The sequence below is a fragment of the Pleurodeles waltl genome, chromosome 9 (genome assembly GCF_031143425.1).
Source record: "Pleurodeles waltl isolate 20211129_DDA chromosome 9, aPleWal1.hap1.20221129, whole genome shotgun sequence".
Lineage (NCBI taxonomy): Eukaryota > Metazoa > Chordata > Amphibia > Caudata > Salamandridae > Pleurodeles > Pleurodeles waltl.
The window spans coordinates 171600396-171614616 of record NC_090448.1 but is presented as its reverse complement, the minus strand read 5'-3'; the positions used below and the strand labels follow the sequence as shown (position 1 = coordinate 171614616).

General features: G+C 45.5%; 1 protein-coding gene across 1 annotated transcript in view; it reads left to right on the top strand.

The window, feature by feature from the left end:
- Positions 1-14221, top strand: part of SNTN (sentan, cilia apical structure protein) — a 106858-nt gene that overhangs the window by 28760 nt on the left and 63877 nt on the right. The window lies entirely within an intron of this gene.

Below are 14221 nucleotides of genomic sequence, written 5' to 3'. Positions count from 1 at the left end.
ACCACTCCCTCTTCCTCCACTCCCACACCCTCTCCCTCTTCTCACCCCAGTGTGTCTAAGAAGCTTTTCCTGACAAACATTGACCTCCTCCCTACCCCTTCCTCCCCCGTCCTTTCCCTTGGGCCAGGGTGTCCAGAACTCATGCCAGCACCTCAGCCACCAAGTAGCCATCCGCTGTAGTACCTGCAACTCACAGAGGCTCAAAGGGGGCACCCGTCAGCCCAGCCAGTGTGCCACCAACACCTGCAAAGGACAAAAGCATTCCGTCACCTGACAAGGAGAAGAAGAGGCCAGCATGCAGAAAGGGCAAAGAGCACGAACCAACCAGCAAGGCCTCCTCAAAAACTCCAGCTGCCAGAGCCAAGGTCACACCACCATCTGCCAAGGTGAGGAAGGGGCAGAAAACACCAGGCAAGGCACTTCATCCAACAGAGGCCGCAGGTGAAGGCCTGGTGGCTACTTGCACGTCCCCCAGCCCTGCCACCTTCACCGTGGCCAGCACCACCAGCAGCCCTGCTGCATGCACTTCCGCAAGCACCGCCGCAAGCCCCGCCACCTGCACCACCACCTGCACTGCCGCTAACACCACGACTGTGGGCAGCCGTCCAAGGCTGCAGGAGAAGGGCTGGGGCCTCCCTCCACCACTGGCAGCACCGGCACCTGCACCAAGGTCAGCAGCACCATATGCACTGCCGCAGGCACCGTCGCAAGCACCGCCACCTTCATCGCCACCTGCACTGCCGCTAGCACCACAACTGTCAGCAGCAGAAGCCCCAGTGGGCAGCCATCTGAGGCTGCAGGAGAAGTGCTAGAGCCTCCCACTACCACTGCAGCATCCCCCACCAGCACCGGCACTACCACCAGTTTGCAGCCTTAGCTGCCGCAGGATGGAGTCTAGCACTGCCTCCAAGGACTCTCATGCCACCTGTTCTGTGCAAATCTCGTGCCTCAGACACCCAGGTGAGGGAATTGGAACTGCCAAAAAGCAAGTGTTTCTTCACTGGGCACAAAGCCCCCTCCAGAACCAGTGGAGAAAGGCATCCACTCACCCCCTCCTTGGCAGGATGAAGCACATTGGCCACAAAGCCCCCTCCAGAACCAGTGGAGAAAGGCATCCACTCACCCCCTCCTTGGCAGGGAGAAGCACACTGGGCACTATGCCCCCTCCAGAACCAGTGGAAGATGTCACCCACTTTAGAGACTGTGGCTTTGAACTCCCCAGGACCAAGCAGTGGGCAAACCACCCACTTGAGAGACTGTGGCTTTGCACTCCCCATGACCAAGCAGTGGGCAAACCACCCACTTTAGAGACTGTGGCTTTGAACTCCCCAGGACAAGCAGTGGGAAAACCACCCACTTGAGAGACTGTGGCTTTGAACTCCCCAGGACATCACTGTGGGCATGGAGCCCCCTCGAGGAGCAGTGGCGTTATTCCATCTTCCAGCTGAGGTGCCCCCCTTCCTTGTCCGCCTGAAGTGCCTTTGTGTTTTCGACCTGATGCCCCTGCAGTGTTCTCTCCGTATTGAGGCAGGAGTCAAGTGTGGGCTTGGCCCATAACTTTTTGGCCCAGTGGCCCACTGACTATTTCATGGACAATGTGCCGCCTTATGTACATATTGTATTTTGTAAATACTGTTTCTCAAATTGTCACGTGTATCTGCCTATTTCTAAAATATCAATGATTTAACTCAATTCCTTTTGTCCTTGCATACTTCCAGGGGTTAACGGGTGTAAATGTTATGTTGCTGCATGTGTTTGTGTGTATAGTGTTGTGGGTGAGGGTGGGGGAGGGGGTGTTGCGTGTGTGTGTGTCACTCTTTTTTTCCTCCCTCCTCCCCTATGTGCTAGGGGCATCACTCACCGTGGTCGTCGCTGCCGCCTTTCGTATTCCTGGTAGATGAGGAGGTAGACCAGCATTGGTAGGACCTGTAGCTTGGGCTCCAAGGCGTCCTGGTTCTTCGTTGAGTGTCGAGAGGTGAGTGGTTTCCCTTCCAATTCCTGTTTCTGCCATGCTTTTGATGGCGTTGGTACCACACCGGAAAAGCTGGTGGATAGGCGGGTTGTGATGTGGTGGGCAGTACATTGTCCTCCGCCTGGCTGTTGGCGGTGACTGCCGCAGTGTTTGTTGCTACCGCCGTGGCAGTCAGAGTGTTAAAGTGGCTGTCTAAGTTGGCGGTTTCCGCCATGGTTGTGATCCCATTTTTTTTACAGCCGGCCTGTTGGCGGTATTACCGCCGCTTTCACACCGAATGCCAGGGTTGTAATGAGGGCCTTAATCTGCTCATTAGGTCTTCATATTTCCCGCCACGATTTCTCTTCTCAGGCCTTACTATCAGTGAAGTAATACATACAACAATAGTTCTTTCTATAGCTAATGAAATCATGAGAAAACATCTGCAAAATAAAGAACACACAAAGCAAGCAATACATTTTAAAATTAAGGCCTCTAATCAGACTAACTTTAACTAAACATTTAGGCCCTCATTTCAACCTTGGCGGTCTTTTTTCAAGACCGCTGAGGTTCCACTGGGCCGCTCTTCCGCCAACCATATCATGACTGCTGGCAGCTCTCTGCCCTTTTTCGGACAGAGAGCTGCCAGCAGCTATACTGGCGGTCGGCGGTGAAGTGGAGGCTGCTACACCGTCACCGCCACGTCATCAGAACACTGCCCACTCTAATACGACCCAGTATTCGGCGTGGCGGTGTTCTGGTGACGGGGTGCTGGCGGCGGAGCAGACCCCATGGATCCCGTTCCATCCTGGAGGATCACTATACCAGGTAAGGTGATCGTCCGTTAGGGAAGGGGATGGGGGGGTGTTGTGTGGTGTGTACGTGCATGGGGGGGTGCGTGTGAGTGTGTAGAGGGGTTGTGTGAGTGCGTGTATGTATGCGGGGGTGTAATGTGTGTATGGGAAATGTGACGTGTATGTATGTGTGCATGTATGTGTGCGTGTATGTGTGTGAGTGGTGTGAGCGTGCGTTTAGGGGGTGTGTGGGGTGTTTGTGGGGGTTTCTGTGGGGGTGGGGGGCTGGGGCGGATAGGGGGTCCTACCACCTTTGGGCGGTGGTAGGGGGGTCATGGGTGTTGGGAGAGGACTCAGGGGAGGGGGAGACCCCAATCAGTGCCAGGGAACGAATTCCCTGGCACTGATAGTGCCTACCGCCATGGAGTTTGTGGCGGTACAAAACCCCATGAAATCCATGGCGGTATGCAGGGTCCTGATACTTCCGGCGGTCTAGTGACGGCTGCCAAGCTGGAGACCAAAGTCTCCAGCCCAGCGGTCGTTACCACCCTGGTGGTCGGTGTGTTAAAGTGGGGGTTTTGGATGGCGGTAACCGCCATGGTCAAAATCCCATTTTTTAACCGCCGGCCTGTTGGCGGTATTACCGCCACTTTAACACCGACCACCAGGGCTGTAATGAGGGCCTTAATGTGCATTTCGAATATACGACTGTGCATGCAAAAATATCACTTTCAAATTAAATGCAAAACATGAATAAAAGAAATGCATGCTACTTCTGCAAATACAACTGGTGTTATCCTGACAGCATCACTATGAGCGCACCCCCTATCTGACCCTAAAGGACATAAAGGGACTCACTCCCCCAAACAAAATTGTGTCAGGAGGTGTAGGTGCTGCATGTTTCCAAAGGGGATAGGGTCTCCCTTCACCATGCTCTAAAAGTGTTCTGCAATCCTGCAGTGCAGGTTATCTTGACAGCATCTGTGGCACACTACCTCCCTGATCCTAAAGGACCTCATGGGGCTCACTCTCCCAACAACATTGTGGCAGGAGGAGCAGGTGTTGTATGTTCACAAAGGGAGCGGACCCCCTTCAACATGCTCTAAAAGCGCTTTATATTCCTGCAGAGAGGGTCATCCTGACAGCTTCTCTGGGGGCATGCTACCTCCCTCACCCTAAAGGACCTCAGGGTACTCACTCTCCCAACAGACAACATGCCAGGAGGACCAGGTGCTGCATGTTCTCAAAGGGGGCAGGGCCTCTCTTCACGGCACTCTAAAAGTACTCTGCAATCCCACAGCATGGGACACTCATGGGCCACACCCGGGCAAAGCCCAGGCCAAGGGTGCACCTATCCACTCCTGAAGGAGACTGGGCTCCAATGCTTGCCACTGGAATTCCTTACTGTTTGCATGTTTCGGTAGCCTCTTGGTTTAGACTGTTTTCAGTTTCTGTGGGACTTTTGAACTACTTTAAATGAAGAGGTAGAGGGTGTGGTGTTGATATTTGACTGACCTCACTGCTGCCCTTAGTGGGGAGCTTGTTTTATACAGTTTTTATGCCTTGTCTTTACAACTTGAATCCTTAAAAACACATCACAGTAGGGCTCTACCAGTTATTGTGGTTAAAAGAAGATTGCTTGAGGGGGACAAAGGTCAGAGCAGAGCCAAAAAACTAATGAAATCAGCAGGTGGCAAATGTGCAACTGCCAGAATTGACACCTTGATCGAGGAATGCACTGATATTTTTAATTCAACTCTTTCAGGGAGGATTAGCCCCCCTTCTTCCCACTTTCTCCACCCCCTGACACTTGCACAAAATGCATTCCGGAAATGTTTGATAAAACACTTAAACGAGCAGTAGCATCAACTAAGGCTACAATAGTTCAAAGTCCAAAGCGCAGGCTGCTGATGGAGGGTTTCTAATCATACCAATGCAGTTTGGGGCTGGAGTCCAACAATTGGTTTTCAGTTCTCTATAGCAAGGAAGCAAGTATGGAAAGAGGGGCTCTGGGGAGGCCAGGGGGCAACAAAATAAGGTCAGCAAAAACCATTGAGAGTCTTTTTTGATCTAATCAGTAGCCTAAAGGAGGAAGTCTCTGTGCTTAAAAACATGGTCCAGGGACTGGAATCAAAGGTTAGGGAAGCTTTAGAATATAGGAAGATAAATGTTTGTGCAGGACAGGAGGACGAGAGGACTGTGGAGCCTGTTAATTGTACAGATTCAAGACCCCCAACCCTTGTTGCTGGATCTTGCAATCCCCCTATGCCTGAACATGCCTTACTATGCCCCAACCCCTCTTCAGTGAGCCTTTTTATTGCAACACAATGCAGTGCAATGAGATATTATCAGACTCAACAGATGGGGGACAAGAGAAGTAATTGCCTTGGAAGGGGGGGTAAAAGGCCCAGAGGGATGCAATGAGGTATTTTCCTCCCCAAGTAGGTTTTCTATGCCTAAAGGTTTCTGAATTGATGCCCCCACAAACACCAGGCTGGGGGAGTAGGGCAACTTTTGGGGACTATTTGAGATCCCTGCAACACACCAGTCAAAATATTGTCTACCTCAATCAGGCCTCTAAACTGCCTGTGGGTGCAAGAGATGGTCAGGAAGCCCTAATCAAAAAAAGTAACTGACTAGTTTAGAGAAGTAAAACACTGCTATTCTATTATCAGAATTGACATCTGCAGTGTAGAGAGGCTGGTAATGTCCTCAAAGTTTAATTTTACAGTAGTTATATGATAGAGAGTCTCCTGGTGATAGATGCACACCTAATTTGCAATGCCAACACCAAAATCACACTTAGCTATAGGATGTTCAATGCTACGACTGCCCCCCACCTACAAACATTATATTAAACCCTGACACAGTGACATTGCCAGGTTCTAACCGACAGGGTGGACTAAACTATTATGGAGGTAGGGGACATAACTGCAAGGCTAGTGGTGAGGTGACAGCATGGGCAATGTCCTAAAGAAGCAGGCCCCAATGACAGAAAACGGCAGGGTATTAGAAAGGACACTTTGCATTCTGTAATTATACAGCAGGGCTCCAAGAAAGGATTCAAATACTTCCTGGAATGTGGCAGGGATTAAAGGCAAGCTGTGGAAGAATGTTGTACCAGCTCATCAAGGCACATAAATTTGTCTGTTCCAAGAGACCTGGCGTTTTGCCAAAATTTCTATGAACAGTAATTTCTGCCTCTGCACAAGTTCAATCCAATCAAGCTGGGGGAGACCTTCTGGGGGGTTAGCAATTTGCATTAAGGTCAGCCTTCAATGCACAATTACCCCTATTCAGACAGATTAAATTGATCTACTGACAATTCGTCTGAAATTCCTGTCTGAGGTGACCCTCATAATTTTCAATTTATATAATCGGGTGAAAGGCCTTTCAGGTGATACTAGGGCTTTAAAGGAGCTGGAATATTTATTGGCTAACCTCCCCAATGACTCCTACGTAATTGTTGCCAGGGATCTTAATACTATGATGGAACCATTAATAGCATATGTGCCTGAGTTACCTTCTGAGATCCCCTTTGAAAGACCCCTAAAATTGATCTACCATACATTAAGTGGACACCACAAGCAGCCAAAGCCATTAAATTAGCTCTCAACTTTGATCTGAGAGCAGCAAATGGAAGTGCCCCATTGGATGAAGTGGTAAGCACAGCTTCAATCGAGCAGGCTACACCAGCAGAATTGATTATTTCCTAATTAAAATCAGCTTTCTGACCCTATATTAGGGATATAGTGGTACTGGATAGGGAGGGCAATGACCACAATGCACTTTCCCTTTCTTTAGAAGGTTGCATGTTCTGTAAACAAGTTTATATTGTCCAACAGGATTTGGGGAAGTTACATATTCCAATAAGGGCAAAGTGATTACATGGAATTGGGTAGAAAGAAACCCTAATGTGCTGGATAGAGTCATTGAAACTGTCAAGAAGGCAGTAGTAAATCTTACTGCTAGTCATGTGGAAGAGAGAGCCGAAATAACTCTAGAAGAGTATGACTCTTCAGTTGGATCAGGGGTCTTCTCGTCACCAGAAGACGGTCCTCAAAGAAAGATCAGACCTGGGTACCCTGGTACACCAAATCCTGCAAGGAAGAAAAAAATAATCTTATCACAGCCAAAGCAGGCTACAGAGATTCACTTGTGAAGTCCAGACAGGCTTCTAGGCTGGAACTGGAGAGGGCCAAGAGAAAGTGGGAAAGTTCCTAATGGGCTGCCTAACATGATGCCCTATTAACCAAGGATAATAAAACTTTTTGGAACACCAGTGCAGTCTTTGAAAGGGGCCCAAAGAGGAGTATAGAATTTAGTGCTAAATCCCTGCAATGGGTTAGTCATTTTAGTAACCTCTGTAAGGTAAAGGTATCTAGGCTGAGGTAGGTTTCATGCAGCCTCCTGAGCAGGCTAATCCCACAGAAAGTGACTCCTCTAATTTGGTACTGGGATTAAATGAAACCAAGATACCTACTTCTTCCTGTTTGGCAGCAAAAACACCAGGCCCTGATGTGATCCCCAGTGATATTTAACTAGCTAATGTGGGAGTCTGAAGTTCTTATATTAATTTGCTATCTAATTCAATTTTAGGAGTCATGGAGATTCCCAAATCTTGGAAACTGGTTGAGATCATTCCCATTTTTAAACAAGGGGATTGCAATGATTCGGCCAACTACAGGCATATCACTTTGATAAATGCTGTAAAAAAAATTTTTGTAAACAGATCCCCACCCATTTCACCGAGTGGATTGAAGACTGTGATGTGCTATTGAAATCCCAGGCAGGCTTCAGATGTAAAGTCAGCACAGTTGACCAGATCTTCCACTTTATCAGCATTTATTGGAAGACAGCCCTAATCGATGGAGGCAAACTGTATGTTGGCTTTGTCAATTTGTGTGCTGCCTTCAACATGGTCACTAGAGATTTGCTCTGGAAGGTCCTAGAAGAGATGGGAATCCCAGAAAATTGCTTGAATATATAAATTTGTATCCATATGCTAACATTTCCGCAGGTTAGGTGAAGTGAACATGGCCAGATTACAGAGCTTTTTAGTATAAATCCTGGTGTCCGACAAGGCTGTGTGCTGGCTCCCACCTTTATTCCCTGTATATTAATAGGGTGGTGGAGTTCTTGAATAAAGATGACTGTGATGAGGTGAGCGGCAAGAGGGTCTAGCCAGTCCTATTTGTGGACAAAACCTTGTTACTCTCTAAAACCTCCAAGGGCCTACAGCAGCTTTTACACCACTTTAATATTTTTTGTAGGGAGGGGGGACTGGAACTAAACAGCTCTAATACCATGTTTATGGTTTTTAGCCCAATTGGATCAAGAGGGACCCTTGCATCCCTGCGAGTACTCTGATGATTCCTCTGTGTTTTGATTTTTCCCTCAGATGTATTGCCCAGAAAATAGAGTGCAGAATGCTTATTTGTTGGCACGATCTGTGGACTACGGCAGAGTTACTACCGTGTGGGCTTGAAATAGTTATGTTGCCAACCTGTGTATCTGAAATATGATGGCTGAATTCCATATGACTGCTTTTGGGAAAACTGGGGCAAGAATGTATGTGGTTTCTCCAGAAGAGATGGGTGCAATTTTGAAAGCATGCTAAAAGAAATGTATTGGGAATCAATCTCTGCCCTAATAAATATATCTAGCAGAGGCTCTGTGGCAAGGAATTCTCTTGATGTTAAACCGCTGACATCATACGAGTCCACTATAGATGAAATAACCCCTCCTTTGGCCTGCAAACTTTACACACAGTTCAGGTACAGGTCACTTCCAACCAAGCAATTTTGTAGTGAGTGGTCCAGAGATGCACCATGTTTAGTCATATGTGCAGTCTGCACCAAGGCTATGAAGTCACTACCTCACATACTGTTTTGTGCCCTGGATTTCACTCTCAAAGATCTAGATGGGTAGCACCCTTCTGTAGGATGCTGGGTATATGTCACCATATTGTCGCATATAGAATTATCTCAACTGACTTAAGCAGATTGATGGTTTTCTCAATTTCTAGATTTCTGCTCTCTGTATGGGCAAGGCGTACCAAGTGTACCAAGGCAGTGGAAGGAGGGTTAGAGAGTCGGCAAACCCTCAAATAGAGAGTGGCTTGTGTTATCAATATGGCCTAGTACGCTATTGCAACTTTGTAAAGTTATGGCTTAGCACTTTATTGTGACTTGTTATTCTTGGTAGATAACAAGATTGCCCTATTGTTTGTTTTTTAATGTTTTTATTTCATACTGTTTTTAATCTGGTTTTAGCTTTCTTAAAAAAACATTGAAAACATAATTTGCAAATGATGAGCAGCCATCTGACATGAAATGTCTTTTTGACCTTTGATAAAATTGTGTTAGCCTTTGTGATGATAGTCTTATGTGCATTGTATTTTTGTGTAGTTTTATGATCCTCGTGATTGAAATAAAGTTATTCAAATCACAAAATGAAAAACAACCTAAAGTGTAAATATCAACATGAGCAATTAAAACATAAAAACAATTTAAATGAACCATAGTGTGCACGTTTATAAAGCTTCAAATTCTCAAATTCTCAATAGTTAAATTTCATTGATGCGTTTAAATACACATTAATATTATTTAAGGCACACAGTAAATAAAATTTCAAAAATAAATGCAAAATTTCTCAATGATAATGTATTAAGGATTGAGTCTAAATTGCACTACTCCAAGAGCATTGTTTATTTGGCTTTGTAGTACATGTACCACAACACTGTATCCGAGGAAATCCTTTTTGCTTGAACGAAGGTACCAAGGATGAGTCAAGTACTCCTTACAGACCCAGTTTCTCGTAGGTATGTATTTAGTTGGAATAAGAAGAGTCTCAGTCACAGCTGACCTCTAGACTTCACCCGCATAGTTTAATAAATAGGGTCTTTGGTTGGCAGTCAGGTTACCCCCTGTCCATGCAAGGACGCTTACTCTAGTCAGCGCAAAGAAGAAACAAACCAGTTAACCCCCAATTGCCTCCTTGGTAGCTTGGCACAAGCAGGCAGGCTTAGCTCAGAAGCAATGTGTAAAGTATTTGTACCAACACACAAAGTAATACAGTGAAAACATTACAAAATGGACACCACACCAGTTTCGAAAAATAGGTAATATTGATCTAAATCAAACAAGACCAAAATCCAACATACACAAGTTAAAATATACATTTTCAAAAGAATAAGGGGCATATATATACTCTGTTTGCGTCAAATGTGCGTCAAATATTTTGACGCACATTCGGTGCAAACCGTGCACCATATTTAAACTTTGACGCCCGAGCCCGCCGACGTCAAAATTCCTCTGTGTGCGTAATTTTTTGGATGCAGGAAACTGCCTTGCGTTAATGACATGCAAGGTAGGCGTTCCCGCCCAAAAAATGACTTTAAGGCCTGTGCGCCTTATTTATACTCCAGTGTAATTTTGACGCACAGGAGGAGGCGGGTATTAAAAAACAGCGCACAGCCTGAAGTGCGCCGTTTTTTAACGCCTGGGTCAGTGCAGGCGTTAAGGGATCTGTGAGCCCCCCTACATGCCACTGTGCCCAATGGCCTTGCCCAGGGGACAGAAGTCCCCTGGGCATGGCCATTGGGCAAGGGGGCATGACTCCTGTCTTTGCTAAGACAGGAGTCATTTCAATGGGGGTTGTGCATCACAAAATGGTGCAAGTCCGGTTTGAGGCATGATTTGTGCCTCAAACCTGACTTGCACCATTTTTTGACGCACAACCCCCATTTTCCCCTACGACGGCGCTGCCTGGTTTGAGTCATTTTTTTTTCTGCAACGCTGGCTAATATCATTCCTTAAATAAGGCACCCGCATGGTGCGTAGGAATAGCGTTAGCCGGCGGTAACATTTTTGACGCGAACCAGCGCCGGCGCTGGTTTGCTTCAAAAAGTATAAATATGGGGCCAGGAGTCTTACTCCATGGAAAACAATTGTTTTGAACAAAGTACCTGGTTAGCATAAAAAATAAAGTTGCACGGCAAGTATGCATTGCAAAAGGCAGCGATGCATCGATTCCTTACTCGCAAGGGAGGCCGTGCATCATTTCTTCTCTGGTCTGCTCACCGATGCACCGTTTTTCTCCTTTGCAAGAGAGCAGTGCGTCAATTTCAGGATGTGGCACCTCAGATTCACGCAGAGTCGGGTTGACCTTGATGCCCAGGGACGATGCGTGGAAAATCCTGTCACACAGTGGTAGAAAACCACACTGTGTGGGGTTTGCGCTGTTATCAACAGCTGAGAGTAGGTGTTGTGCATCGTTACTCCAGCCGTGATTCGTCAATCTTCCAGCCGCAATGCAGGTGGAGCGTAGATTTTAGCCGCAAAGCCAGTGGCGCATCATTTATCAGCCACGTTGCAGATGATGCATCGAAAATGTACCCGCACAACGTTCTGTGTGTGGATAACCAGCTCTTGTCTTCCAGCTTCACCTTTCAAGGGACCGGGGACTGGATAGGACACCACTTGGCAGGGAAGGAAGTCTTTGATGGCCCTGAGACTTCAAAACAGGAGGCAAGCTCATTTCAAGCCCTAGGAGATTCTTCACAAGCAGGAATATACCACAAAGTCCAGTCTTTGTTCCTTTTCACAGGCAGAAGCAGCAACTGCAGGATAGCCCAACAAAGCACAGTCACAGGCAGGGGCAGCACTCCTCCTCAGCTCTTCAGCTCTTCTGCTTGGCAGAGGTTCTTTTTGGTTCCAGAAGTGATCTAATTTTCAGGGGTTTTGGGTTCAATACTGAGAGAGCGTAGTTTAAATATTATATACATTAGATGTGAAATGCTTATGCTTAACAATGCTGCATTAATAATCATAAAATATTATTTGCTCGGATGCATTCTAAACATACTTATAAGTGTGAAGTTATTATTGTACACATATATATTAATGTCGATTATAAGAAATAATTGCTTGCATTATGATTAATTGAATATGTTAACACCTACGAAGATTGTATTTGTATTAAAACTCATAGGCCTTAAGTTAGCGTGAGCCGAAAACTTGGCTGTGTAGCTCTCATATTAAACCATATTTTTCTGTTTTTCCAGTGCGATGATTTGCAAAAGGCCATAACCCAGCATGTGTTCTTTCTTTGTTTTATGTTGCAAGTTAGGTTTCTTCTCATCCGCATGCTAGCCGCTTTAGTATAAGTTTTATACGTTTTTGCAACAATATTTGAAACACTCAAGGACAGTCAACCATGGAAAAGAGAACTTTTGACCTGAAGAACGTGCCAATCGATGAAGTAACCCCGGATGTGCCACCTACGAAAAACGTCAATTATGAAGACCAATCAAAGTGTTATAAATTATCATGGGGTGACAATTGAATTACCTAATGTATAATATGATAGGTTAAAGATAGTGGGGTATAGCGATTATCCAATAGAATTCTGGGGGAAGGTATTACGAAAAAGGGATAAAAACCCATGGCACAGTAGATTCGAAGAACTAGGTAGGGAATGATATCGATTGCATCCAGAAACTCTGTCACTCTGTTGGGTGATTTGAGACTTAAATAAACCATCCACATCCATAGACTGCCCCATTACACTTTTCCTCCTTATGAGGGAAGTGTCCCCCGTCCCGTAGACGAAATAGTTTGACGGCGATCTAACTGATGTCCTGAAGACGAAGACTGATCCTGTATGCTGACTCATTCCGAGGAGGGTAATTATGACAATTGCTATCGTAATTTGTCTATCTGCTTTTCCTTTCTAGGTACCAACAGCTGTATTTTTGATAGAGGCCCTAGTTAGATGTTTTCTAAATTAGTGTTTTAAATTGTTTTGCATGAAGTCCAACATGCTGATGCTAATTAGTGGTTAGATTAGGCGTTCACTTTGACTGACGCAACCGACGTGACTGACTTTGTGCTATGCTGAACTAAGACGTATATGATGTTCTATGCACTCTGATCTGTGTATATCTTACATTGGTGCTTTTATGTTTGTGATCTTTGCATTGTCGAAATCTTGTCACAGTTGCCATATCGTGACTATGCTCTTTTGCTTCTTGGTTTTGAGATTGATACTCTTATTGTTAGATTGTAATCAATAGGGAATAAAATTCATAAAACTTTAATAAAGGTGTGGTTATTCGTGACTGAAAGGTCATGGTTGCGCCGACAGTTTAATCAATGTCTAAAGTAAAGTATATTGTGGTGATATATGTTGTTAATATCATTGATATATTGCTTGACATATTGATCAGTTATCTCGTTCTACGGTGTCTCACCACTGGGTCAAAAGATTCATCTGCCTAAAACGAGTCCTGATGTGTATAAATTGACATAAAGGGACTCGTTAACAATACTTATACCCCTTTCTGACTTGTGAAGTAGGCCTACTTCAAAGGAAAGACTCTGTTGTTCACAAGATCCTGTCTTGTCCAGGCCAGGCTCCAGAAACACACCAGGGGGTTGGAGAGTGCATTGTGAGAGGGCAGGCACAGCCCATTCAGGTGTAAGTGACTACTCCCTCCACTCTAGCACAGATGGCTCATCATGATATGCAGGCTACACTCCAAAGGGGATTCACAAACAGCCCAAGTGTCAAACAGACCTAGACAGGTATTCCACAAACAGGCAGAGTCACAGAATTGTTTAAGCAAGAAAATGTCTACTTTCTAAAAGTGGTATTTTCAAACTAACAATCTAAAAAACAGCTTCACTGCAAGATGTATTTTTAAATTGTGAGTTCAGAGACCCCAGACTCCATATTTCTATCTGCTCTCAAAGGGACTCTGTACTTTAAAGTTATTATTTAAAGTTATTTAAAGGCAGCCCCCATGTTAACCTGTGAGAGGGATAGACCTTGCAACAGTGAAGACTGAGTTTAGCAGTATTTTCACTGTTAGGACTGTAAAACACATCAGCACATCCCACCTTTAACATACACTGCCCCTTACTTAGGGCCTACCTTAGGGGTGCCTTACATGTATGAAAAAGGAGGGTTTAGGCCTGGCAAGTGGGTACACTTGTTAAATCGAATTGGCAGTTTAAAACTGCACCTACAGACACTGCAGTGACAGGTCTGAGTCATGTTTACAGGGCTACTAATGTGGGTGGCACAACCAGTGCTACAGGCCCACTAGTAGCAATTGATTTACAGGCCCTGAACACATAGAGCACACCTTACTAGGGACTTACAATAAATAAAATATGCCAATCAGGAATAAGCCAGTTTACACATACATTTTACATAGAAGCACTTGCACTTTAGCACTGGTCAGCAGTAGTAAAGCACTCAGAGTATCAAAAACAGCAAAAACAGAGTCCAGTACACATTAACAACCTGGGAAACAGAGGCAAAAAGTTAGGAGAGACCTGTACATTCACATTCATCCTGTAGCCAAAGGAACTGAAGTATGTACATTGAGTTTCCATCAATCCACCTTCCAATGTAAGCAGAAATGTGATGTATAGAGAGACATTTGCTTCCACCCTGATCTTCGAAT